General features: G+C 45.2%; 1 long non-coding RNA gene across 1 annotated transcript in view; it reads right to left on the bottom strand.

Annotated features, from left to right (window-relative positions):
• The window catches only part of LOC143929915 (uncharacterized), a 52,819-nt gene extending 28,671 nt beyond the window's left edge, over nucleotides 1–24,148 (bottom strand). Inside the window, exon 1 of the long non-coding RNA XR_013262643.1 lies at nucleotides 23,668–24,148. This is a non-coding gene — a long non-coding RNA (uncharacterized LOC143929915). The remainder of the gene's footprint in view (nucleotides 1–23,667) is intronic.
• Between the last annotated feature and the right edge of the window lie 454 nt (nucleotides 24,149–24,602).

The following is a 24,602-nucleotide window of genomic DNA, read 5'->3' on the forward strand; positions in this document are numbered from 1 at the left end:
ACAACACCAGCAATTGGGGGTAGCTTCAGGTGTATACTGTGCAGGAAGCACAATACACCCACTGTAACTGCTGCAGATGCCTGAGGTATAGGAACAGAACAACACCAGCAAATGGGGGTAGCTTCAGGTGTATACGGTGAAGGAGGCTCAATACACCCACTGTAACTGCTGCAGATGCCTGTGGTATAGAAACAGAACAACACCAGCAATTGGGAGTAGATTCAGGTGTATACTGTGCAGGAGGCACAATACAGCAACTCTAACTGCTGCAGCTGCCTGTGGTATAGAAACAGAACAACACTAGCAATTGGGGGTAGCTTCAGGTGTATACTGTGCAGGAGGCCCAATACACCCACTGTAAACTGCTGCAGATGCCTGTGGTATAGAAACAGAACAACACTAGCAATTCGGGGTAGCTTCAGGTGTATCCTGTTCAGGTGGCACAATACACCCACTGTAATTGCTGCAGATGCCTGTGGTATAGAAACAGAACAACACCAGCAATTGGGGATAGCTTCACTTGTATACTGTGCAGGAGGCACAATACACCAACTCCTATCTGCGCTAAGTTCAATTACAAGAAAAGAAGACACTGTCCCTGCCTATCCTAGCTCTCTGAATGCCGCAACACACTACACAAGGCTGCCGCGCAGGTGGCCTTATATAGTGTGGGGCGTGTACCCCCTGAGCTTTAACTGGCCACAGGCATCCTGCCGGTGGCCAATTATGGCTCTCCTCGCTGCCGTTGCTGTTATTGGCCAAGCATGTGGGTCCCAGTGCATGCTTGGCCAATCATTAGCCAGCAATGCACTGCGATGGCGCAGTACATTGTGGGCCGTGAGCGCAAATATGGCGCGAACGGCCCACAAAGGTCTGGCTTCGCCAAACGGGCGAACAGCCGGTGTTCGAGTTGAACATGCATTTGACTCGAACACCCAGCTCATCCCTATTTATATACTTCCCAGGTATGGTTATGGCCTTGGCAACCAAATACTGACATCCGATAATAACAGAGCTTGAGAGTGTCATTGATTGTTATGGAAAAGCTGATCACGGTCCTAAGTCATGCCTTAGAACAGGGGTCCAATGTGAAGCTACAGAAACAACAAAGGGGAAGGCGCAAACACCTGGTGCATTACCCAAGAATTTTTTTTTATTCAAAGGCAATGAAACCTATATATTCGGGTGAGGTCAGGTGATCTGTGTTCTGTGCCACCTGGACTGCTGTCTGGGTGGGTGTGTGTCATCTGCCCCGGGCTGCTAGGCCGGAGATTGGGCCTATTCCGGGGGCATCTGGCTGCTAGGCTTTATGAGGACCTATCCAGAAGTGAAAGTGCAGCACAGGGTTGTGATTGCGGCTAGGAGAACCCGTCAGTGGTCAGAGGTAGAAAAGAAGCTGTCTCCACCAAGGGACCAGTCGCCTTTACCAAGAACCACAGTGAGTAACTGAAGCAAGTACCGGAATCATATTCTCACGAAAGGGCACGGTAGAGAATCTGAAAACTTCAGGTGGTGATGAAGTCAGGGACCCAACCAGGAGACGCTTGCAGAGCAGCCGTGTGTGTCAAGCCAGGGACCAAGCTGGTTAATAGGGGTGAAGCTTGAGAAGTATCTGGAGTGACAAGCCAGGGACCCCAGCAGGGGTAATGCTTGAGAGAGATACCAGAGTCAGTGAATCAGTGGGTCTCTAGTGAGAGACCAGGAGCTCAGTATTGAAGAACTACAAGAAGTAGTTGTAGTGGAGCTGAAAGAACTGTTATGTTTGAGTTAGGAACTGGTAAAGGACTGTTGCCATAGGAGACAGCATTCCGCAAGTGCAGATGTGGCTTCTTGCTGGGGCCTTTTGCTGCACAGCTGTCCTCCTATTGAAGTCTCGGAGTCTGCCAATTGAGTTTGCAACTAGCTGTGGGTGTCCTGGCCCTAACCCTCTTTCCCTCCAAAATATAAAAGGACTGTTAAAAGAAAAAAAAAACACTCTTTTACATTGAAAAAGTGTCTGGTGCCCAATGACTTTCACCACCTTTCACAACCCACTACATATTGAAGGATGTCAGCTATCTTTGGCCTTGGGGGTTCTCATTAGACCAAAATAGGTAAAAGACTTTGCTACATTTATACAAAGAAGATTTATAAATAAATATATGAATTTTGAATGTATTTGAACATGCTCGGAAGTTTCTTTTTTTTCGGGGTGTATTTAACTAGTCTTGCCTAGGGTGCAAAATAATCTAGCACCGGCCCTGGGTGGAGGAGTATGATATAGTCAGTGCTGGTGCAAGTTTTTTTGACACCCTAGGCAAATCTTCATTTTGCCACCTCCCTTGGCTCCACCCCCTTTGGCCTGTTCATGTATATGGTGGAATTGGTGATCTGACATTACGCAGTGCATGTTAACGCACAAAAAAGAACGCATATCAACGCTGATACGTTACAGCTGTACAAAGTGTGAAGAGAAGAGCTCCCAGGACTACAGATCCCAGCATGCTCGGGTTGCTATGACATTGTGATCCATGATTACCCTAGGATGGTGCTGGAAATGAATTTAAGTAAGGTTCCCCGCTGTCATGTACTGTACAGGGGCGGGGGAGGCTCATCTTGTCCCATTCCTCAACAGCCTGGTACAGCCCAGCATCCTCCTGCTCTGCCCTGTCCTCCTTCCGCCTGTCTCTGCCAACACCGACCACCACCGCTGGGAACAGCTAGCACAGCCGTGGAGGCATCAGAGTACCGGCCATGTGTGAGTGGCTCGCCTTTCTCTTCTTCCGCACAGGGCTGCAACCTGGTGGTGTAGTAGGAGGGAGACGCAGAGGGTACAGTGATAATGAGAGAGTTCTATCACAAAATATTGCAATGACCAAACATACTGCACATTACAACGTCCTGGAAAGCATTGGGTACTGCAGCTGTGCAGGACATTGTTGTGTCAGACAGCCCGCTTTCACTGAAACTGCACTCAGTGTGGGTTGCACCGCACTGTTTACAGGTGGTGGTGCCCCTTGCCGATGTGTGCTCTAGGCAGGCGCCTAGCTCACCTATTGGTAGCACCGGCCCTGGATGTAGGGTTGTGGGGGAGGTGCTAGGAGAGGGAGCCTACAGCTGTCACCTGTGCCCTGCCCCCGAGCATCGTGCCCAGGTCATGTGACCCCCCTTGTCTTGGCCCTGGTTCCAGTAATATGCTCTATTGATCTACTGAACATCCTTCCCCCATCCATAGATCTCCTGCTCTGTATGTACAATCACTCATGCCCCATACTTGGGGAAAAAGGAAAAATTGGAACAGGGAACAAAAGGGGATAAAATGAAAATATGGAAGAACACTGCATGCCACTGTGACGAATTTCCGCCATATAAGTTAGTCTCTGTTCACATCTGTGTGTTCCGGTAATGCGCACAGAAATGCACGTTTCCACGCAATCCTGGAACATGCAAAAATATGTGCCTCGCGCTTGTAGTGCCATTTAGAAAGTGACCAAAAAGTGAGGCTCCCTGAGACACAAAACACCTTTGTCTATGAATATCTCTTTAATCAAAATTTTTATAAATACGGTATAAAAATAGCAAAGACACTCTTATGGGCAGGATCAACCAATCACTGTTAGGGTCATATTGATGTAAAAAGTCACCGACTGGACAATGGCTGCAGTCGGGACAAACACAGACAGGGGGAGGACCACATGTAACATGCATACACTAAACATAAAACACAAAATCGTCCAGATGCCGACCAAAGCTGGTGCCGAACCCACTTGTACGCAAAAAAATACGATAGTGGGTCCAAATTGGATCAGTGGGGTCAACACCAACTTCCCCGGGGGCTCGAGCCAACTGGAACGTAAAGGATAGGGGGCTCAGTATCAAATACCACTAACATTGGCGTGTTCACTACAGCATTATTATTCCACAAGGAGGGATCACATAAATCAGTGAGATTATACTCCAAGATGTAATTCCTAGTGGCATAAGCACAATGGTTATATGCATATGGTGAACTAGAACTTCAGAGCAAAGAATACAGTTTCCAAGTGATAATGAAAAATCACTGCTCAATATGCGTCCGAGTCCGGATATCCATCTATGTGTTATTCTCTGTTCGTTGTATAGTCCTTCAGAACGCATCCCAAATAATAAATCCAAATGACCAGTGGAAAATGCTGTAAGAATTCTGGTCCACTTGTTATCCAGACCAGCCGGTCATTCTACCATGCAAAATCTCAGTGACCGTAGCCCAGCTGGGGACTACCACCGTAGTGTGGCGTCCGGGCGGAAGTGACGTCAACGCGTTTCACAAAACAACATGATTAGCTTCGTCTGGATGTATTGGTGGTGTGCGAGCACTCCCTCTTAAACATCATCCACTTTCCATACACACCCACCACTCATAATGATTTAAGGGAGCACTTCTCGTTCATGCAAAGGTCAGAGTAACATCATCCGCTGAATAGGTCCACTTTTAAATAAATTTCAATAGGTTACTTATTCCAAAGCATGTTACTTTAAATCTCCAATGTTAATGTTTATTGCCATTAATTCTACAATTTAAATCACAGCTCTTAGTGGGAGACAAATAATTTATTTGTGACCTCCTTTTGTGTTTCAAGATTGTTAAGAGGTTAGAGGTCATCCACCGTCTAACTTGTAATACATTTCACACGCTATTTCAGTAGGCATAGTATTTCATTCATTATTCATGTTGTAGTGCCATTTATTGTAAATGTCACCACAAATGTGAGACCTCTGGTCCTTGTGGCAAAATCCATGGTAAATAAAACAAACCGATTGTCGGGCATAGGGCAGCGCACTGAAATCAATGGGCTGCTCTGGACCTGTTGGGCAAAAAAAAAATGGGTGTTTGCCATCCAGCAGTATGTCAGAGGTGTAACTGGGGCCTTCATCATTTCACCAACTATGGAATGCTCGGAGAGCAGAAATCAGCATTTAGCACATGGGCAAAAATGGAAAAAAAAAGTCCAACAGTGAAAGGGCTAAAGTGACCCTCAAAATTACTATCTGAGCACTCACCCCCCCCCCCCTCCTCTGGCAGTGGCAGTTGCTCATGTCTTCAAACGCTACACTCCTCCCCCCATAGCCCCATGTGTAATATGCTGCGCCCTATTTTAGACTGAGTCCCCACCATCCTCCACATACCAGCTAAAATAGACTAAAGACAAAAAATGTTTTTAAATTTACAATAGAGTAAGAGGGGGCTATAACCTCTGTCAGGTTTTATTTGCCATCTGTGTCCCAATTGGGGGAATTTCCCTTCACTTCCTTTCCCACAGTCAAAAAAGAAGTGTGAGAAATCCCTTAAAGTGACATAATCCCCGGGTGTCACCAGAACTAGTGTCCCCATTGGAAGATTTCCCCTCTATTTCCTGTTCTGGTGACAACCAAAAATCTGGAATTTTCTTTCACTTTTGGCGGAAAGAGGGTGTAGACATCAATAAAAACCCGACAGGGGTTCTAATCCCTCTCCACTACATCTAACACTAAGAAAGTTTTCCTTTATTTATAATTGAACATATGGGTGAGAAATGGAAAATTATTATTTGTGTGTGTAGGGGGGGTGGGGTACTTGGTTTGATAGTTAACCACTTTCCACCCAGGCCAATTCCGATATTTCTCTCCTACATGTAAAAATCATCTTTTCTTTTTGCTAGAAAAATTACATAGAACCCCCAAACATTATATATATATGTTTTTTTAGCAGATACTATAGAGAATACAAGAATACAATGGCAGTCATTGAAACTTTTTATCTTGCACAGTATTTGCGCAGCAATTTTTCAAATGTATTTTTAAAAAAATAAAAAAAAAGTTTCATGCTTTAAAAAAAGAAAAACACTGAAGTTAGCCCAAATTGTTTTGCATAATGTGAAAGATGAAGTTACGTTGAGTAAATAGATACCTAAAATGTCACACTTGCGCACGGTCGTGGCATGGCGCCAAGCTGGATGAATGAATGAAAAATCCGCATAGACAAAGCTTTAATTTTTTTTAGTGGTTACTTGTTTTCAGTACCAGAGGAGTTCTAGTGCTAGAATTATTGCTCTTGCACTAACGTTCATGGAGATACCTCACATGTGTGGTTTGAAAACGGTTTTCATATGTCAGCGGGACTTACAAATGCATTCGCTTTTGCAAGCACAGAGGGACAGGGGTGCTTTTTTTGTTGTTTTCTTTTTGTTCATTTTACTTGTATTGTTTTTGTTTGACACTTGATCAAATATACAGTGGTGTGAAAAAGTGTCTGCCCCCTTCCTCATTTCCTGTTCCTTTGCATGTTTGTCACACTTAAGTGTTTCGGAACATCAAACCAATTTAAACAATAGTCAAGGACAACACAAGTAAACACAAAATGCAATTTGTAAATGAAGGTGTTTATTATTAAAGGTGAAAAAAAATCCAAACCATCATGGCCCTGTGTGAAAAAGTGATTGCCCCCCCTGTTAAAACATACTATAACTGTGGTTGTCCACACCTGAGTTCAATTTCTATAGCCACACCCAGGCCTGATTATTGCCACACCTGTTCACAATCATCACTTAAATAGGAGCTGCTTGACACAGTAAGGTCCACCAGAAGATCCTTAAAAGCTACACATCATGCCGAGACCCAAAGAAATTCAGGAACAATTGAGAAAGAAAGTAATTGAGATCTATCAGTCTGGAAAGGGTTATAAAGCCATTTCCAAAGCTTTGGGAATCCAGCGAACCACAGTGAGAGCCATTATCCACAAATGGCGAAGACATGGAACAGTGGTGAACCTTCCCAGGAGAGGCCGGCCGCCCAAAATTACCCCAAGAGCGCAGCGACGACTCATCCAAGAGGTCACAAAAGACCCCACAACAACGTCCAAGGAACTGCAGGCCTCACTTGCCTCAGTTAAGGTCAGCGTTCATGCCTCCACCATCAGGAAAAACTGGGCAAAAATGGCCTGCATGGCAGAGTTCCAAGGAGAAAACCACTGCTGAGCAAAAAGAACATCAAAGCTCGTCTCAATTTCTCCACAACACATCTTGATGATCCCCAAGACTTTTGGGACAACATTCTGTGGACCGATGAGACAAAAGTGGAACTCTTTGGAAGGTGTGTGTCCAAGTATATCTGGCGTAGAAGGAACACTGCATTTCATAAAAAGAACATTATACCAACAGTAAAATATGGTGGTGGTAGTGTGATGGTCTGGGGCTGTTTTGCTGCTTCAGGACCTGGAAGACTTGCCGTGATAAAAGGAACTATGAATTCTGCTGTCTACCAAGAGATCCTGAAGGAGAATGTCCGACCATCTGTTCGTGTACTCAAGCTGAAACGAACTTGGGTTCTGCAGCAGGACAATGATCCTAAACACACCAGCAAGTCCACCACCGAATGGCTGAAGAAAAACAAAATGAAGACTTTGGAGTGGCCTAGTCAAAGTCCTGACCTGAATCCTATTGAGATGTTGTGGTATGACCTTAAAAAGGCCGTTCATGCTCGAAAACCCTCTAATGTAACTGAATTAGGACAATTCTGCAAAGATGAGTGGGCCAAAATTCCTCCAGGACGCGGTAAAAGCCTCATTGCACGTTATCGCAAACGCTTGGTTGCAGTTGTTGCTGCTAAGGGTGGCCCAACCAGTTATTAGGTTTAGGGGGCAATCACTTTTTCACACAGGGCCATGATGGTTTGGATTTTTTTTCACCTTTAATAATAAACACCTTCATTTACAAATTGCATTTTGTGTTTACTTGTATTGTCCTTGACTATTGTTTAAATTGGTTTGATGTTCCGAAACACTTAAGTGTGACAAACATGCAAAGGAACAGGAAATGAGGAAGGGGGCAAACACTTTTTCACACCACTGTATATATTTTTTTAACTTTTATTCCCATTACAAGGAATGTAAACATCCCTTGTAATAGGAATATAGCAGGATAGGTCCTCTTTACAGTGAGATATGGGGTCAATAAGACCCCACATCTCACCTCTAGGCTGGGAAACCTGAAATAAAAAAAAAGATCTCAGCTTCCCAGCTGAGTTGGCGCCATTTGTTTGAATGCAGAGGCCGGACGTGACATCATACCATCGCTCCTGGCCTCTGAACGATCATACAGAATCCGGGGACCATCTGGTCCACCAGAAATCACTATGGTAAACATCTGGGGCCGGCGGATCCATTCCCCGACTCACTGATGGCAGGGGTGAGTCGGTAGAAGCAATGCAGGGCAGCGGGAGGAAGGGGGACATCCCCTCTCACCACCTGTAAGAACGATCAGGCGGCTGATCAGCAGCTATGATCATTTTTATGGTAAAGGGAATCGCCAGCTGAAAAAGGTGATGTCTGAATGATGCTTGTAGCTCCACCCTTCATTCAGATATCCCGGGTCAAAGTCAAGGATGTCATGACAGCCGGCAGGTGGGAAGTGGATAAAGGGTTGAAACAAACAAACAATATAGTTTGGTAGTGAAAGGGTTAAATCTCATTCACAAGTAGAAAATGCATTTTCCTGGAGAAAATGCGTGGGAATGCTGAATAGCATCTTCCTATCTGCTAGCTGCCTGTCCCCTAAACGCACTGTAAAAAACATTAATAAATCCACAACAGTGCATGCTATGGAAACAGCGACTTCACTGTTAGAGACACAAGGCCTTTGTGAACGTTTCGGTATAAAATTTATGTTGATAAACCTAAAAATGTGGGCATGGCAGCGATTTAAAAAAAAAGAAGTTGGCTGTGCGTTTCGCTGTGAAATGTGAAGAATTTTATAAATCAGAACTTCCCCATCATATTGCCCCATCAAACCAGCCCCCATCAAATTTGCCCCATCAAAACTGCCCCATCATATTGTGACCATCAAAACTGCCCCATCATATCGCCCCATCAAAACGGCCCCATCAAAACTGCCTCATCAAAATTTCCCCATCATATTGCCACAGTCATAACTGCCCCTATCAAACAGCCCCATCAAAACTCCCTTATCATATTGCCACCGTCAAAACTGCCCCATCATATTGCCACCATCAAAACGGCCCCCATAAAAACTGCCCCATCAAACTGCTCCCATCAAAACCGCCCCATCATATTGCCCCCATCAAAACTGCCCTATCATATTGCCACCATCAAAACTGCCCCATCATATTGCCACCTTAAAAACTGCCCCATCAAAATTGCTCCATCAAAATTGCTCCATCAAAATTGCCCCATCAAAATTGCCCCATCAAAACTACCCCATCATATTGCCACCATCAAAACTGCCCCATCAGAACTGCCCCATCATATTGCCACCATCACAACTGCCTCATCAAAACTGCCCCATCATATTGTCACCATCAAAACTGCCCCATCAGTATTGCTCCCATGAAAACTGCCCCATCATATTGCCACCATCAAAACTGGTTCAAGGGTTGAAACAAACAAACAATATAGTTTGGTAATGAAAGGGTTAAATCTCATTCACAACTAGAAAATGCATTTCCCCTATCTGCTAGCTGCCTGTCCCCTTAACAGGCTGTAAAAAACATTAATAAATCCATAATAGTGCATGCTATGGAAATAGCGACTTCACCGTTAGAGACACACGGCCTTTGTAAACATTTCAGTATAAAATTTATGTTGATAAACCTAAAAATGTGGACATGGCAGCGATTTAAAAAAAAGAAGTTGGCTGTGCGTTTTGCTGGGAAATGTGAAGAATTTTATAAAGCAAAATTTTCCCATCATATTGCCACAGTCATAACGGCCCCTATCAAACAGCCTCATCAAAACTGCCCCATCATATTGCCACAGTCAAAACTGCCCCATCCTATTGCCACCATCAAAACGGCCCCATCAAAACTGCATCATCAAAATTGCCCCTATCAAACTGCCCCCATCAAAATTTCCCCATCATATTGCCACAGTCATAACTGCCCCTATCTGTCACGTACCTGGTATAGGAGCCCAGAATGCATGAAGCGGCCTCTCGTAAGCCTCTGGCTCGAGAATCCCTGGAGGGGGGGAACAGGAGTTCTAGAGTTCAGAGGGCACAAGTGCCGAGCTGGTGAAGGACAGGTCCGGACCTTGAGTAGTGGAGGAACCACAGAAGAGCTGGAAATGGAGACACCCGGTAGACTGGTCAGACAATGGCAGGCACAGGCGGTCAGGCTGGAACAGCTGGTAGCAGACAACAGCAGGCACAGGTGGTCAGGCTGGAACGGCTGGTAGTGAACAGCAGACAACAGCAGGCACAGGCGGTCAGGCTGGAACAGCTGGTAGCAGACAGCAGACGACAGCAGGCACAGGCAGTCTGGCTGGAACAGCAGGTGGCAGAAGCAAGGTCAAAGTACAAGCCGGGTCGGTAACAGGCGGGCAGCAACGGTACACAGGAAGAGACAGAAGCGTGGTCAGACAGGCCGGAGGTCAGAGGCTGGCAGCAAGCAGACATCGTCGGGAACAAGCCAGGTAACAAGAATCAGGGACAATCAGGTAGCAGAAGGCAGAATAACTGGACACGCTGTAGACTGGACAGCACAGAGGCACAGTAACAGGTTCCTTAAGTAGCCCTTTGGGCGCCAAGAACGGTCGCATGGCGTATCTGCGCGCGCCTGTGTGAAACCGTGCACCCGTTCGTGACCCTGCGCACCCGCGTGCGCCCGTTCGTACCATCGCGCACCCGCATGCACCCGTTCGTTCCATCACGCACCCGCGTGTGCTTGTTCGCAACATCGCGCACCCGCGTGTGCCCGTTCGTACCAACACGCACCCGCGTGCTTCCATTTGCGCCAACGCGCGCCCATGGATACTGGTTAGTTCTCAACGTGGGGATTCTGTGAGCAGGCCTTCCATATGCCACTGGATTCTGGGGACGACCATGACATTGCCCCCCCCCCCCCAAGGGGCAGCCCCCTGATGCCCAATTGTGCCATCTTACCCGGATGAGACCTCTCAAAGGCAAGTATCAATCTCCTGGCATGGATATTGGACTCAGGCTCCCAGGAATTTTCTTCAGGCCCGTACCCCTTCCATTTTACCAAAAATTGGATTTGATTGCGTCTTCGCCTGCAGTCCAGGATGGATTCTACCTCGTATTCGACTTCACCGTCGACGATCACGGGTTCAGGGGGAGCAACCTTCCGGCTGTCAAAGGGATCTGGAACAGCTGGCTTGAGTAAGGCCACGTGAAAGACAGGATGGATCCGAAACGATTCTGGCAACTTCAGTTCATATGCCACGTCACTCACCTTCCTTACAACTGGAAAGGGACCCATAAATCTTGGACCCAACTTCTTGGATGGGCAGGCCATTTTCAAGTTCAGAGTGGATAACCAAACCTGATCCCCGACCTTGAGATTAAGTTCCCCCCTTCTCCTCTTGTCGAACACCTCTTTATTATAGTTCTGAGTCTTCATCATGGTCTCCTGCAGAAGCCTGTTGGATCTGAAAAAGTCGAGGTTTTCCTGAACGGCTGGTACCGGACATTCTGGAAGATCGTTGGACAAGAACAGAGGGTGGAAACCGTAGTTTGCGAAAAACGGGGATTGTTTCATGGCTGAGTGGACAGAGTTATTATACGCGAACTCGGCAAGAGGTAAAAGAGGAGCCCAATCATCCTGGGAGAACGAACAGAAACAGCGCAAGTACTGTTCCAACATCTGGTTTGTTCTTTCAGTTTGCCCATTGGTTTGAGGGTGATAAGCAGAGGAGAAACAGAGATCAATCTTCAGGACCCCACAAAGTGCCCTCCAGAACTTTGACGTGAACTGTACTCCCCGATCCGACGTGATATTCGCAGGAATGCCATGGAGTCTCACGATTTCCTTAATGAACATCTTGGCTGTTTCTGCGGCGGAGGGAGTGCCCTTCATTGGTAAAAAGTGGGCCATTTTGGATAATCTATCCACTACCACAAAGATCGTGGAACAACCTTCCGAAGGTGGTAGCTCGACAATGAAGTCCATGGAGATCATCCGACAGGGTCTTTCTGGGACGGGTAGTGGTTTTAACAGACCCCAAGCCCTGGACTTACTGCCCTTGTTCCGGATGCAGGTAACACATGCCCCCACATATTTCTTACAGTCCTTCTTTAACTGTGGCCACCAGAATGTTTGTTGAAGCAGCTCGGAGGTCTTATGAACCCCAAAATGGCCAGCCAGCAAGTGGTCATGACAAGAGCTGAGAACCGGAACTCGCACTTCCTGAGGAACGAAAATCTTGTCCTTGTACCAGAAGAGTTCATCCTTGGCCAGAAGAGTGATGTCAGGTGGAAGAACAGTACTAGCGGATGCTTGCTTGATCTGGGACAGCAAATCCCCTTGAAGCAGAAGAAAATTCCCGGATGCAAGGAGGTTTCAGGTTCACTGTACATGCGAGACAAAGCGTCAGGCTTGGTATTCTTTGACCCCGGGCGGTAAGTTATATGAAAAGAGAATCTGGAGAAAAAGAGTGCCCATCTGGCCTGACGTGGTCTCAGTCTCTTGGCAGACTTCAGGTACTCCAGATTCTTATGGTCAGTGTAAATAAGGATCGGATGGGCTGCTCCTTCCAGCAGATAGCGCCATTCTTCGAGAGCCGCCTTGATTGCCAATAGTTCCCGATCTCCAACATCATAATTACTTTCTGCCTCAGATAGTTTGCGAGAAAAGAACGCGACTGGGTGCAGCAGAGATCTTGGTCCTTGTCTCTGAGAGAGTACTGCCCCAACCGCTATCTCGGAGGCATCGACCTCCAGGATGTATGGCAAAGTTGGATCGGGATGTTTTAGGATAGAAGCCGAAATGAACAAGTCCTTCAGAGTAGTAAAGGCCGCTTGAGCTTCGGGAGTCCACTGGAATTTCAGGCCCTGTTTGGTTAGTCCTGTGATGGGAGAAATGATGGTGGAAAATCCCCTAATAAACTTTCTATAGAAGTTTGCGAAACCTACAAACCGTTGGACCCCTTTCTTGTCCGTAGGAGCAGGCCAATCCCAGATGGGAGAAACCTTCTGGGGGTCCATTTCAATGCCTTCTACCGAAATGATCAGGCCAAGGAACTGAATACTTCGTTGCTCGAAGATGCATTTTTCCGGCTTGGCGTATAATCCATGAAGGCGGAGTCGTGATAGAACGTTCCTGACGTGTTCCCGATGTTCGGCCAGGGAGGAGGAGAAGATCAGGATGTCATCTAAATAGATGATAACAAATAGATACAGATAGTCTTTAAAAATGTCGTTCACTAAATACTGAAATGTGGCAGGGGCATTGCACAGACCGAAAGGCATGACCAAATATTCAAAATGCCCGAAGCGAGTGCAGAAAGCGGTCTTCCACTCGTCTCCACTCCGAATGCGAACAAGATTATAGGCACCCCGAAGATCCAGCTTGGAAGATACTGCTGCTGACCCCAGTCTTTGAAACAGTTCGGGCACAAGCGGCAAAGGATAACGGTTTTTGATGGTGATTTTGTTGAGTGCCCGATAATCAACACAGGGACGTAAGGATTGGTCCTTCTTCTCTACGAAGAAGATTCCCACGCCTGCCAGGGAGGTAGAGGGACGGATAAATCTCTTCCTTAAGTTGTCGTCCAGATAAGTCTTCAGGGCTCCCAATTCCGTTTCCGATAGTGGGAAAATTCTTCCAAAAGGAATCTCTGCACCCGGAAGCAGTTCTATCAGGCAATCGTATGGCCTGTGAGGAGGTAGAGTCTCAGCGCCCCTTTTTGCTAAAAACGTCCAGGAAGCTGTGGTAAACTTGGGGCACGGCTTGACGAGTTTCTGCGTCTATTTCCAGGCAGAGCAAAGATGAGGGGGCTTCACCGATTCCCGACAAACAATGTTGGAGGCAGTAGGGTGAGAGATATTCCATCTTCCCAGAAGTCCAGTCAATTTGGGGATTATGGGCTCTCAGCCAGGGCATGCCTAATATGATAGGAAATAAAGGGGACTTGATGACGTCCAAACACAATAACTCCTGGTGAGTCCCGGCAATGGTGGCAAACAAAGGTAAAGTCTCTTGAGTTACTGGACCAGATTTGAGGGTTGAACCATCGGCCAGATGCACGGAAAGTCCCTTTGCCCTAGACCGAAGGGGAATGTTATATTTTGAGGCAAAGGACAAGTCTATGAAGCCACTGCAAGCCCCCGAATCAATAATTGCGCTGGTTCGGATATTCCCTCCTGGGAGCTGCAAAAGAATGGGTACAGTCAGATGGGAGATACTATTCGGCAAGTCAGGAGTAAGGGCAGGAGACATGGAAAAGCACTTACGAAGCTTTGCAGGGCAAGTGCGCACGAAGTGTCCCGGTTCTCCACAATACAGACAAAGGTTTCCTGCCCGACGGCGCTGACGTTCTTCAGGTGTCAGTGAAGGTCTAAGTAAACCCAGCTGCATGGGCTCAGGAGGGTCCTAGATTGCTGCGGTGGAATTACAAGAGGCCGGATGGGGGGAGTTAGGTACCCGAGGTAACATCCACACTGGACGAGAGGTTGCTGTGGAACGTTCCAAACGACGCTCTCTTAAGCGTCTGTCTATTTGGATTGACAGATCCACAAGGGCTTCCAAAGTCTCAGGAGTGCCCACTCCGGCTAGTTCGTCTTTTAGGGGTTCCGAAAGACCCATACAGAATTGATAACGAAGAGCCGCGTTATTCCAGTTAGTGTCTAAACTCCGACACGTAGTCTTCCACGGGTCTGCGGCCTTGCTTCAGCGTATGCAAAGCTGCCTCTGCGGTAGCAGTTAATTGTGGATCCTCATATAGCCGGGACATGGCCTAAAAGAAGGCGTTCAGGGTATCAAGAGAAGGATCCTTCTTCTCCAGAAGACAATGAGACCAGGTCTGGGGTTCGTCTGTCAGCAGGGAAATGACAAATCCCACTTTGGTAGATTTGAGGGAAAAGGTCCTTGGTTGTAAGGCGAAGAAAAGTTCGCAGGAGTTGCGGAATGCCCTGAATCTTCCCCGGTGGCCTGAGAATCTTTCAGGTGTGGGTACCCTGGGCTCTGGCAGCAACATCACCACCGAAGGTGCAGCAGAAGTCCTGGAAACAGCTGGTGTGGATGCAGACAGGGCCTAGACACGTTCCTCCAACTGGCTATAGCCTTCCTGTAGGTTCTTCACCGCTTGGGTAAGTCCAGCAAGATGGCGGCAGAGCTCGTCCATTGGAGAGGCTCCCTGCGTGGGCTCGGACATGGCTGTCCAGTACTGTCACGTAGGAGCCCAGAATGCAGGAAGCGGCCTCTAGTAAGCCTCTGGCTCGAGAATCCCTGGAGGTGGGAACAGGAGTTCTAGAGTTCAGAGGGCACAAGTGCCGAGCTGGTGAAGCACAGGTCCGGACCTTGAGTAGTGGAGGAACCACAGAAGGGCTGAAAATGTAGACACTCGGTAGACTGGTCAGACAGCAGCAGGCACAGGCGGTCAGGCTGGAAGGGCAGGTAGCAGACAGCAGACAACGGCAGGCACAGGCGGTCAGGCTGGAACAGCTGGTAGCAGACAGCAGACAACAGCAGGCACAGGTGGTCAGGCTGGAACGGCTGGTAGCGGACAGCAGACAACAGCAGGCACAGGCGGTCAGGCTGGAACAGCTGGTAGCAGACAGCAGACTACAGCAGGCACAGGCAGTCTGGCTGGAACAGCAGGTGGCAGAAGCAAAGTCAAAGTACAAGCCGGGTCGGTAACAGGCGGGCAGCAGCGGTACACAGGAAGAGACAGAAGCGTGGTCAGACAGGCCGGAGGTCAGAGGCTGGCAGCAAGCAGACGTCTTTGGGAACAAGCCGGGTAACAAGAATCAGGGACAATCAGGTAGCAGAAGGCAGAATAACCGGACACGCTGTAGACTGGACAGCACAGAGGCACAGTAACAGGTTCCTTAAGTAGCCCTTTGGGTGCCAAGAACGGTTGCACGGCGTGTCTGTGCGCGCCCGCGTGAAACCGCGCACCCGTTCGTGACCGCGTGCGCCCATTCGTACCATTGCACACCCGCGTGCGCCCCTTCGTTCCATCGCGCACCCGCGTGCGCTCGTTCGCAATATCGTGCACCCACGTGCGCCCGTTCGTACCAACACGCACCCGTGTGCGTCCGTTCGCGCCAACGCGCGCCCATGGATACTGGTTAGTTCTCAACGTGGGGATTCCGTGAGCAGGCCTTCCATATGCCACTGGATTCTGGGGACGACCATGACACTATCAAACAGCCCCATCAAAACTGCCCCATCATATTGCCACCATCAAAACTGCCCCATCACATTGCCACCACCCAAACGGCCCCATAAAAACTGCCCCATCAATCTGCTCCCATCAAAACCGCCCCATCATATTGCCACCATCAAAACGGCCCCCATCAAAACTGCCCCATCATATTGCCTCATCAAAACTGCCCATCATATTGCCACCATCAAAATGGCCCCAATCAAAACTGTCCCATCAAACTGCCCCCATCAAAACTGCCCCATCATATTGCCACCATCAAAACTGCCCCATTATATTACCACCATCAAACTGCTCCCATCAAAACTGCCCCATCATATTGCCACCATCAAAACAGCCCCATCAAGATTACCACCATCAAAACTGCCCCATCAAAAATGACCCCATCAAAACTGCCCCATCAAAACTGCCCCATCAAAACCTCCCCATCAATATTGCCACCATCAAAACGGCCCCCCATCAAAACTGCCCCCATCAAAATGGTCGCCATCAAAACTGCCCCATCAAAATTTCCCCCATCAAACTGCCCCATAAAATTTGCCCCATCATATTGCCACCATCAAAACTGCCCCATCATATTGCCCCATCAAACTGCCCCATCAAAACTGCCCTATCATATTGCCACCATCAAAACTGCCCCATCATATTGCCACCTTAAAAACTGCCCCATCATATTGCCACCTTAAAAACTGCCCCATCAAAATTGCCCCATCAAAACTACCCCATCATATTGCCACCATTACAACTGCCTCATCAAAACTGCCCCATCATATTGTCACCATCAAAACTGCCCCATCAGTATTGCCCCATCAAAATTGCCCCCATGAAAACTGCCCCATCATATTCCCACCATCAAAACTGGTTCAAGGGTTGAAACAAACAAACAATATAGTTTGGTAATGAAAGGGTTAAATCTCATTCACAACTAGAAAATGCATTTCCCCTATCTGCTAGCTGCCTGTCCCCTGAACACACTGTAAAAAACATTAATAAATCCACAACAGTGCATGCTATGGAAATAGCGACTTCACCGTTAGAGACACAGGGCCTTTGTAAACGTTTAAATTTATGTTGATAAACCTAAAAATGTGGGCATGGCAGCGATTTAAAAAAAGAATTTGGCTGTGTGCGTTTTGCTGGGAAGTGTGAAGAATTTTATAAATCAAAATTTTCCCATCATATTGCCACAGTCATAACGGCCCCTATCAAACAGCCCCATCAAAACTGCCCCATCATATTGCCACGGTCAAAACTGCCCCATCATATTGCCACCATCAAAACGGCCCCATCAAAACTGCTCCCATCAAAACCGCCCCATCATATTGCCACCATCAAAACGGCCCCCATTAAGATTGCCCCATCATATTGCCACCATCTAAACTGCCCCCATCAAAACTGCCCCATCATATTGCCCCATCAAAACTGCCCATCATATTGCCACCATCAAAATGGCCCCAATCAAAACGGCCCCATCAAACTGCCCCCATCAAACCTGCCCCATCGTATTGCCCCATCAAAATTGCCCCATCATATTGCCACCTTTAAAACTGCCCCATCATATAGCCACCATCAAACTGCTCCCATTATATTGCCACGTTAAAAACTGCCCCATCATATTGCCACCATCAAAACTGCCCCATTATATTGCCACGTTAAAAACTGCACCATCAAAATTGCCCCATCAAAATTGCCCCATCAAAACTTCCCCATCAAAACTGCCCCATCATATTGCCACCATCAAAACTGTCCCATTAGAACTGCCCCATCATATTGCCACCATCACAACTGCCTCATCAAAACTGCCCCATCATATTGTCACCATCAAAACTGCCCCATCAGTATTGCCCCATCAAAATTGCCCCCATGAAAACTGCCCCATCATATTGCCACCATAAAAACTGCCCCATCAGAATTGTCCCTTCAAAACTGCCCCATCATATTGCCACCATCAAAACTGCCCTATCATATTGCCACCATCAAAACTGCCCCATCATATTGCCACCATCACAACTGCCTCATCAAAACTGCCCCATCATATTGTAACCATCAAAACTGCCCCATCATATTGCCACGTTAAAAACTGCCCCATCAAAATTGCCCCATCAAAACTGCCCCATCATATTGCCACCATCAAAACTTCCCCATCATATTGCCACCATCACAACTGCCTCATCAAAACTGCCCCATCATATTGTCACCATCAAAACTGCCCCATCAGTATTGCCCCCATCAAAATTGCCCCCATGAAAACTGCCCCATCATATTGCCACCATCAAAACTGACCCATCAGAATTGCCCCATCAAACTTGCCCCATCATATTCCTCTATTAATCAGTACATGGTGTGTCTGTGCCCTCCCCACCGCCCATCATTGTGTATTAGAAGCTTTGGTAACCATGACAACAAAAGCCTTTAAAATTTAATTTCCTGAAATGATCACTAAACTTAAACAGCTTTTTCACAAAAACTGTAAAAGATATCAAACTGAAAATATATAGCCAGATAGCTGAATATTTTGTGAACATTTGAAAGTTTGTTTGGCGTCTGTAGGTGAAGGTAGAAAGGAACTGAAACTTTTGGTAGCGGAAGAAGATTTTAAGAATTTGAACCATGCTCTCATTCACTTCAATGTTAAAAAAAAGGGTTAAAAAGCTTAATATTTTGAAAAGTATAAATAGTAGAAAAAAAGTTGAAGAAGTCCCATCATCAGCTGAAAGGGCATAACATTTTAAAAGTTGAATGGCTTTAACCACCTGCTTACTGGGCAAACCCCCCTCCTGCCCAGACCAATTTTCAGCTTTCAGCGCTGAAGCACTTTGAATGACAATTGCCCGCACATACAACACTGTACCCAAATTAGATTTTTATTGTTTTTTCCCAAAAATAGAGCCTTCCTTTGGTGGTATTTAATTACAGCTGGGAGTTTTATTTTTTGCTAAACAAAAAAAGATGCAAAAAAATAATAATTTATATATATATATATATATATATATATATATATATATATATATATATATATATATATATCATGTTTAATAGTTTGTTATAAAATTTTGCAAACAGGTAATTTTTCTCCTTCATTGATATGCGCTGATGAAGCGACACTGGTGGGCACTGATAGGCTGCACTGGTAGGCAAGTTAAGATGGCACTGATAGGCACAGATAAGGTGGCACTGATCGGGACAGATAAGGCCATACTGATGGGCACAGCTAAGGTGGCACTGATGGGGGCACAGATGGGCACTGATGGGTGGCTCTGATAGGTGGCACTGATATGTGGCACTGAGGTGCAGCACTGTTGTTGAGGCAGATTGTGGGCACTGATAGATGGCACTGTGGGCACTGATGGGTGGCACTATGGGCACTGATGGGTGGCACTGTTGCCTATTCTTAGGTGGCACTGGCAGGGGGCAGGTGGGCACTGATGAGCTGGTGCCAGCTCGCTGTTATCCGGACTGATGTCTGGTGATCGGCTTTTTTTTTCTCTATAAGCTTGATCTGTGATCCAGCAAGTCTCATAGACTCGATGATCACAGAGTGCGCCGCGCGTCCCTCCAGCAAAGCAGGTCCGCGATGTAGCCGTCATTCGGCTATAGCGCGGATCTCTAGTGGTTAATAGCTGAAAGTATGCAGAAGTTACGCAGAGCCAAAAAACATACTGAATAATAATACAATTAAAAAGATGATGATTAATAAATAAAAAAAAACAAACAACAATAGTGGGACTGCTAAGTGCTAAATCATTCCCACTAATAAATAAAAAAAACTAATAACAATAGTGGGACAGCTGAAGCAGTCCCACTAAAAAGGGCCAAGATACATCCCTGGGTATTACAGACCAGTTAGCCTAACACCAATAGTATACAAGCTCTTGAAGGGGATGATAAGGGACTATATACAAGATTTAAGTAAAGTGAACGGTAACATTAGCAGTATTGAGCATGGATTCATGAAGAATCGTTCTTGCCAAACCAATCTATTAACCTTCTATGAGGTGGTGAGTTGCCAGCTAGATAAAGGAAGGCCCGTAGACATGGTGAATCTGGATTTTTCAAAAAAACTTGATACAGTCCCCCATAAATCTTTACTGTACACAGTAAGGTCCGTTGGCATGGACCATAGAGTGAGTACATGGACTGAAAACTGGCTACAGGGACACATTCAGTGGGTAGAGATAAATGGGGAGTACTCAGAATGGTCTGTGGTTGAAACTGGGGTCCTCCAGGGTTCTGTCCGGGGCACCAATCCTATTTAATTTATTCATAAATTACCTGGAGGATGGGGTAAACAGTTCAATATCTGTATTTGCGGACTATACTAAGCTAAGCAGGACAATAACTTCTCTGCAGGATGTGGAAACTTTGCAAGAAGATCTGAACAGATTAATGGGGTGGACATCTACATTGCAAATGAGGTTTAATGTAGAAAAATTTAAAATAATGCATTTGGGTGGCAAAAATATGAATGCAATCTACTCACTAAGGGGAGATCCTCTGGGAGAATCTAGGATTGAAAAGGACCTGTGAGTCATCTTAGATGAGAGGCTCAGCAATGTCATGCAATGCCAAGCTGCTGCACGCACAGCAAACAGAATATTGGCATGCATTAAAAAGAGGATTAACTCCAGAGATAAAACAATAATTTTCCCACTCTACAATACTCTGGTCTGGCCGCACCTGGGGTATGCTGTCCAGTTCTATGTAACTATGTAACTATTTTACACATATACAGCACACCTTTCAAAGTGGGAGTAAACTCTCATGTATGATGTTTATCTATAGGTAAGCCTATAATAAGGCTTACTTATAGGTACAGTAAATATCTTCTAAACGTGCACCGTTTGGGAGATATTTACTTTAGATGCAGCCAGTGACATCACCAGCGCATGATCTCTGAAGGAACGGGGCACCTGTGACGTTCCTTCAGAGCCATGCTGTAAACAGCGACTCCTGCATGCATGCGCGGGAGTGATATCACCGCTCGACCATTCATATCACTAAAGCCTGTGAACCCGGAAAGAAGACCGGGTGAAGATGACAGCGCCTTTAGTGGTGACAGCGTGCTGCTGGAGTGCTTCGTTTTCAGGTAAGTCTGTCATAATGTGCTAGTATGCAATGCATACTACCAGCCGTATTGCATCTGCAACTGAAAAAGATGTGAGCATCTTGTTTGAAATTGGAAAGAGAAAAGAAAAAAGTCACTAGACATGTGCACGCCAGCAATTTTTGTTTAGTTTCAGATGCATTCATTCATTGAAGAATACATTTTTTTCATATGCATCATGTTAAACAGGTTCCTTTCGGAATTTGTTCTGCATCTTCAGCATTAGTTTCGGGTGTATTAAATTTTTTTTTACGTTTTTCCAGAAGATTATTATATATTAGATATATTGTCGACTTGGGCAGATACTAAACAAAAGGACTCAATATCTTCAGATGCTAGTCTACCAGAAACGGCATAAGCTGATTGGACAATATCAATTGGCGTAATGTGCATCCAAATTACCAATAGTTAATAGAAGGATAGAACGAAATTCTGATCCATATGTTATACAAATTATCAAACAAATTCAAAAATGTAATTCATTTCCCCATTGACTCGAACTACTACTGTATCATGTGACATTATCCAAATTAAACAAATGCATTTGTTAATGTCCTTATAACTTTTTTTCAAGTTTGTGGACATTTGTTACTATGTCCATTCGGAGATTGGTATACTATAATTTTCACCCTAAAAACGAATTGTAATGAAACTAATCACACATGTCTAAAAATTATACATTTGCAGCACAGATTTCAAGCCTGTTTGGACAGGCTCCTATTTCAGATTGCATCTTGCAACAAAAGATTGTGTTTTCTTTTAGGCTGAGCTAGTTTTGAGAGAAAGAGCAAGCATATTACTTCTGAAACTAAAAACTCAAGCACACACGTTAAACCTTTTTGGATAAACCATGATTTCTGAAGATGAGATCAGGCAGATTGCATCTGAAAATAATTTTTTTTATCCTTTTAGACTTAAGACAGCTTTTACAGACTTTTAAATTTTTGGACAGACACAATTTAAAGAATTGCACCACAGCCTTTATGCCTATTTGGTATTGGTTGCTTATACCTTGGGAGAGGGTGTGCAGATTTCATCCAGAAATATGTTTGTCTGAGAAAATAAAATAAAAAAATTGAGAGATTTACTGCACAAAATATCATCCTTTTTAATAGAAGGAAATCACATCATCCTTTTTAATAGAAAGACAAACAGTGGTTGGAGGTGGTTGATAGAAGGCAATTCCAGAAGGGGAAAACAGGCAGACTCCATTGTAGAATTACATTGTATTCTTCCTGTGACAAAGGAGCAAACTTTTTAAGCATTTTTATAGGCCATTCTTTTTAGAGATAAGGAGGGAGACCAGGCCACGCTGTAAAATGTCACAATATTACCACTAGAGGGACATAGAATAAAGTAATAATTCTAGTGGCCAGAATGTTGTATTTTACCACTGCAAATGATAAAATTCAATTCAATCCAATTCATACAGAACAAATGTAAATGCAGGTTCAAGTAGCTATGCATGTTTTTTTTTTTTTTTTTATAAATAGATCTCCAATGTTTTGTCTTTTTTTTCACATTTTTTTAATTAATATTAGTGTTGTCCTTTTTTTAATGCAACATAATACAACAGGAATATTTATGGTCAACGCAGGATTTATCATACAGATAAATTGATGAATTTTTACATCCTAGAAACAGATGTGAAATATTAGGTTTTAGGTATTCTTAGTCCTGAAGCGCTATAACCTAACACAAATATTCATGCAGAGCGCAGGCCCTTAGCAAGAAATGTTAAAGTGGTTCTAAAGTCAGAAGGTTTTTTAATCTTAAAGGGGTTGTAAACCCTCATGTTTTTTCACCTTAATGCATCCTATGCATTAAGGTGAAAAAACACCTGGCAGTCACCGGCCCTCCAGGCCCCCCTGTTTTACTTAAACAATGAGGGAGTATGTGAGACCATAGCGGACTCATGAATGCTCACATCGGGACAAGAAAGCTCAAGAATATAATAAAATGAAAAAATTTTCAACTTTATTAGAACATTCACACAAACATCTTAAACAGTAAAAAGAGACTCCACAGGTGAATTGCCCATCAAAACCTGTGGGGTCCTTTCTATGACAATACCAGATATACACAGGTGAAATAAATGGCTGTAGAAAAATGTGTAAAAAAGGATCAAAACAGAAAAACAAAAAAACATGACGTGGAATAAAAACAATGCTAAACACTGCTATTAAAGCTGTGGGGTCATCCCCTCCTATGTTCCCTCCTGTCTTCCCTATGGAACCAGCTGAAGCTGATAGCAGATGAATATGGGCCAGGCAAAGAATACACACAGTTCTATCCAAAATGTCCTTTTTGTAAGCTGTATCAGGCTCAATGAACGTGCGGTCAGGAATAAGTTCCACAGATTATGGCATATCATATATAAAGTCAGGGATCCAAATGATCAGGTATATGTCCATAGCTGTAACAAATTTACCTGAAAGTGCAAGTATCGTCCATCATCTGGTGGTGCAGTCATATAGGATAACAGAGACCCAGTGTGTGCCACTGGTCGAATATACAACGCTCACTGGTATGACTTCAATGGAGGTCCTGCAGAACAATACCGCAATCAGCTCAGACACCATCCAGAGACAAATGAGCGGATTCCGAGTGGAACGGAGCAGTTGCCAGTCACACAAACGTTATGCAACATGGGTCTCATAGATCACACATCCTGAGTCTATCCAGGTCACAGGTGAACTCAGAGGAAGCGAGTCTCCATTAGTATCCAGTAGAGGGAGCTCTGAGTAGGAAATGCACCAGTCTAGTGAGGACTGAACAGAAAGTCTCTATGCAAATGCCCAAAACATTCGTAAAGATGGGGGATCATGCGTGGGGAGCACAGGAGGGGAGGACAGCAGCGTTAGACCACGCTAGGTCAACACGTTTCGTGCCCTCAAATGGCACTTCAACTGGACAAGGGACAGAGGGGCAATCTTCACTTAATATAGGGTCAAATAACCAATCACAAAAGTGCCCCTGTAACAGTGAATTTTTGATACTGCGCCATCTTGTGGATGGATAAAAGTACTGCAGCCAAAATTTGTAATTAAGCTAATATTGGATGCAGACTGATGAATCTATACTGATATATAATAATACATTATATATTAGGCCACCAGAGATCAAAAATAGAAGGTTAAAGTAGACAAATAGGTACCTATAAGTATCTGGATTAGGGTCTACAGGAAGTGAAGTATATTGCCAGATATTATAAGATATTATAAATCTTATGTCATACCAACACAGGTGTTCATAAGTGTGGGACTATGACAAATGCAAAGTGTACAGATTCTCATACTTATGCTTCCAGAAAGATCTTCAGGCTCAGCTCTGCATTAAGGCCTAGTGAGTGCAGAGTTTGGAGCC

Source organism: Lithobates pipiens, unplaced genomic scaffold (assembly GCF_037356315.1).
Source record: "Lithobates pipiens isolate NorthernLeopardFrog02 unplaced genomic scaffold, aLitPip1_a1.2 Scaffold_25, whole genome shotgun sequence".
Classification (NCBI taxonomy): domain Eukaryota; kingdom Metazoa; phylum Chordata; class Amphibia; order Anura; family Ranidae; genus Lithobates; species Lithobates pipiens.